Source organism: Apostichopus japonicus, chromosome 5 (assembly GCF_037975245.1).
Source record: "Apostichopus japonicus isolate 1M-3 chromosome 5, ASM3797524v1, whole genome shotgun sequence".
Taxonomy (NCBI): Eukaryota; Metazoa; Echinodermata; class Holothuroidea; order Aspidochirotida; family Stichopodidae; genus Apostichopus; species Apostichopus japonicus.
In genome coordinates this window covers 450,392-455,391 of record NC_092565.1, presented here as the reverse complement: position 1 = coordinate 455,391, position 5,000 = coordinate 450,392, and positions in this window count along the sequence as shown.

Sequence of the window (5,000 nt, the reverse complement as noted above, 5' to 3'; positions counted from 1 at the left end):
ACGGCAGAACGACACGCGAACACATGCATAGAGTTTGTGACCGTTGTCAACTTGAATGTATCGGGCGCTGGCTGGGATGTGCCCGGCGGAGACGGCAGAACGACACGCGAACACATGCATAGAGTTTGTGACCGTTGTCAACTTGCATGAATCGGGTACTGGCCTGTGTGCGCCCGACGTTGACGGTAGAACGACCCACGAGCACATGCATAGAGTTTGTGACCGTTGTCAACTTGCGTGTATCGGGTACTGGCCTGTGTGTGCCCGACGTTGACGGCAGAACGACCCGCGAACACATGCATAGAGTTGTGACCATTGTCAACTTGAATGTATCGGGCGCTGGCTTGATTGTGTGCCCGACGGAGACGGCAGAACGACCCACGAACACATGCATAGAATTTGGACTTCCTTGAAGAAGACGTTGACATAAAAAAAAAAAAAAAAAAAGTCAAGCGGGTACTGGCTCAAGTGTGCCCGACGGTGACGGTAGAACGACCCGCGAACACATGCATAGAGTTGTGACCATTGTCAACTTGAATGTATCGGGCGCTGGCTGGGATGTGCCCGGCGGAGACGGCAGAACGACACGCGAACACATGCATAGAGTTTGTGACCGTTGTCAACTTGAATGTATCGGGCGCTGGCTGGGATGTGCCCGGCGGAGGACGGCAGAACGACACGCGAACACATGCATAGAGTTTGTGACCGTTGTCAACTTGCATGAATCGGGTACTGGCCTGTGTGCGCCCGACGTTGACGGTAGAACGACCCACGAGCACATGCATAGAGTTGTGACCGTTGTCAACTTGAATGTATCGGGTACTGGCCTGTGTGTGCCCGACGTTGACGGCAGAACGACCCGCGAACACATGCATAGTGTTGTGACCATCGTCAACTTGAATGTATCGGGCGCTGGCTTGATTGTGTGCCCGACGGAGACGGCAGAACGACCCACGAACACATGCATAGAATTTGGACTTCCTTGAAGAAGACGTGACATAAAAAAAAAAAAAAAGTCAAGCGGGTACTGGCTCAAGTGTGCCCGACGGTGACGGTAGAACGACCCGCGAACACATGCATAGAGTTGTGACCATTGTCAACTTGAATGTATCGGGCGCTGGCTGGGATGTGCCCGGCGGAGACGGCAGAACGACACGCGAACACATGCATAGAGTTTGTGACCGTTGTCAACTTGAATGTATCGGGCGCTGGCTGGGATGTGCCCGGCGGAGACGGCAGAACGACACGCGAACACATGCATAGAGTTTGTGACCGTTGTCAACTTGCATGAATCGGGTACTGGCCTGTGTGCGCCCGACGTTGACGGCAGAACGACCCGCGAGCACATGCATAGAGGTTGTGACCGTTGTCAACTTGAATGTATCGGGCGCTGGCTGGGATGCGCCCGGCGGAGACGGCAGAACGACACGCGAACACATTCATAGTGTTGTGACCGTCGTCAACTTGAATGTATCGGGCGCTGGCTAGGATGTGCGCGGCGGAGACGGCAGAACGACACGCGAACACATGCATAGAGTTTTGACCACTGTCAACTTTAATGTATCGGGCGCTGGCTAGGATGTGCGCGGCGGAGACGGCAGAACGACACGCGAACACATGCATAGAGTTTGTGACCATTGTCAACTTGCGTGTATCGGGTACTGGCCTGTGTGTGCCCGACGTTGACGGCAGAACGACCCGCGAACACATGCATAGAGTTGTGACCATTGTCAACTTGAATGTATCGGGCGCTGGGCCTGTGTGTGCCCGACGGAGACGGCAGAACGACCCACGAACACATGCATAGAATTTGGACTTCCTTGAAGAAGACGTTGACATAAAAAAAAAAAAAAAAAGTCAAGCGGGTACTGGCTCAAGTGTGCCCGACGGTGACGGTAGAACGACCCGCGAACACATGCATAGAGTTGTGACCATTGTCAACTTGAATGTATCGGGCGCTGGCTGGGATGTGCCCGCGGAGACGGCAGAACGACACGCGAACACATGCATAGAGTTTGTGACCGTTGTCAACTTGAATGTATCGGGCGCTGGCTGGGATGTGCCCGGCGGAGACGGCAGAACGACACGCGAACACATGCATAGAGTTTGTGACCGTTGTCAACTTGCATGAATCGGGTACTGGCCTGTGTGCGCCCGACGTTGACGGTAGAACGACCCACGAGCACATGCATAGAGTTGTGACCGTTGTCAACTTGAATGTATCGGGCGCTGGCTGGGATGCGCCCGGCGGAGACGGCAGAACGACACGCGAACACATGCATAGTGTTGTGACCATCGTCAACTTGAATGTATCGGGCGCTGGCTAGGATGTGCGCGGCGGAGACGGCAGAACGACACGCGAACACATGCATAGAGTTTTGACCACTGTCAACTTGAATGTATCGGGCGCTGGCCTGTGTGTGCCCGACGGAGACGGCAGAACGACCCACGAACACATGCATAGAATTTGGACTTCCTTGAAGAAGACGTTGACTTAAAAAAAAAAAAAAAAAGTCAAGCGGGGGTACTGGCTCAAGTGTGCCCGACGGTGACGGTAGAACGACCCGCGAACACATGCATAGAGTTGTGACCATTGTCAACTTGAATGTATCGGGCGCTGGCTGGGATGTGCCCGGCGGAGACGGCAGAACGACACGCGAACACATGCATAGAGTTGTGACCGTTGTCAACTTGAATGTATCGGGCGCTGGCTGGGATGTGCCCGGCGGAGACGGCAGAACGACACGCGAACACATGCATAGAGTTTGTGACCACTGTCAACTTGCATGTATCGGGTACTGGCCTGTGTGCGCCCGACGTTGACGGTAGAACGACCCACGAGCACATGCATAGAGTTGTGACCGTTGTCAACTTTAATGTATCGGGCGCTGGCTGGGATGTGCCCGGCGGAGACGGCAGAACGACACGCGAACACATGCATAGAGTTGTGACCGTTGTCAACTTGAATGTATCGGGCGCTGGCTGGGATGTGCCCGGCGGAGACGGCAGAACGACACGCGAACACATGCATAGAGTTTGTGACCATTGTCAACTTGCATGTATCGGGTACTGGCCTGTGTGCGCCCGACGTTGACGGTAGAACGACCCACGAGCACATGCATAGAGTTGTGACCGTTGTCAACTTGAATGTATCGGGCGCTGGCTGGGATGTGCCCGGCGGAGACGGCAGAACGACACGCGAACACATGCATAGAGTTTGTGACCACTGTCACTTGCATGTATCGGGTACTGGCCTGTGTGCGCCCGACGTTGACGGTAGAAACGACCCACGAGCACATGCATAGAGTTGTGACCATTGTCAATTTTAATGTAGCGGGTACTGGCCTGTGTGTTCCCGACGTTGACGGCAGAACGACCCACGAGCACATGCATAGAGTTGTGACCGTTGTCAACTGAAATGTATCGGGCGCTGGCTGGGATGTGCCCGGCGGAGACGGCAGAACGACACGCGAACACATGCATAGAGTTTTGACTTCGTTACAGAGGACGTTGACAAAAAAAAAAATAATAATAATAATATCAAAAAAAAAAAAAACATGGTCAACTTTAGTGTAACGGGTATTGGCTTAAGTGTGTGACCCAATGGTCAGAATGAGTGGGCAGAGTGAATCGGATTATATATTAAGGGGAGTGTCTTGTCTCGCCGGTCGATCTTCAAATTGTAGAAGTTTCCTCATATATCTCCTTGATTTCGTCAAGATATATCCGGCACGGGAGCAACCCCGACACTCCTCTGAAAATACGGGGTCGCTCCCATGTGAGAAGGTCGATGGTGTGATCGACGGCACGAGTGTCATGCGACCGGGCGAGGGCCGAGTAATTAGCCGACGGTGATGCACACATGCGTAGGCATGGGACCCGTTGTCGTTGCACGAGTCTGTGAGACGGGGCGCCGCCGGACAAGACATACCCGGCACGGGAGCAACCCCCGGCACTCCTCTGAAAACACGGGTTGCTCCCGGGTGAGAAGGTCGATGGTGCGGTCGATGGCACGAGTGTCATGCGACCGGGCGAGGGCCGAGATTTAGGCCGACGGTGATGCACACAGGCGTAGGCTGGGACTCGTCGTGTTGCACGAGTCTGTGAGACGGGGCGACGGCCGACCTCGACGGCAGGCCGCCCGATGCATCCGCAAGGTGTGGCTCTCGTCCGAGATTTTGAGATCTCTTTAGTGTAGCGGGTATTGGCTTAAGTGTGTGATCCAATGGTCAGAACGAGCGGGCAGAGTGAATCGGATTCTATATATGAGGGGGGTAGTAGAGTCGATCCAAGACTCGAGAAGGCTTTTAATGTCTGTCGTGTGTGTATGCGTGTCATGGTTGGACTCCAGCGGGCCCTTTCGGTAGGGTCAGCCGTCGTTTCATCGCGACCATGTGTTGCAACTCGGCGCTCAGAGCGGGGGTTTTCACCCACTCGCCCCGTGAGCAGAGGTGTCCCTCCGTGCACACGTATATATCGACGTTCAGATATGAAGCTTTCGCGGACGGGAGTCCACCCGAGACTCGAAAAGGCTCCTTGCCTGTGGTGCGTAAATATGTTTTTGCACGTCAGACCCTTGCTGGCCTTCTCGGTAGGGTCAGCCGTCGTTTCATCGCGACCATGTGTTGCAACTCGGCGCTCGGTGCGGGGGTTTTCACCCACTCGCCCCGTGAGTAGAAGGTTCTTTCGTGCATATGTATATATACAATCCCAGATATTGAGCTTTTTCATCCGCAGAACCCCCGGTGGAGAAGAGAGAGAGTAGAGATGAGAGAGAAAGGAGAAGGGAGAAGGCCTCTCGCGTTGCGTGGTCGATGGCACGAGTGCCATGCGACCAGGCGAAAGGCAAACGGCAAGCCGACGGCGACGGCAGGCCGCCCGACTCACCCGCAGAGAATCTGGGTCTCGTTCGAGATTTCGAGATCTCTTAAGTGTAGCGGGTATTGGCTTAAGTGTGTGATCCAATGGTCAGAACGAGCGGGCAGAGTGAATCGGATTCT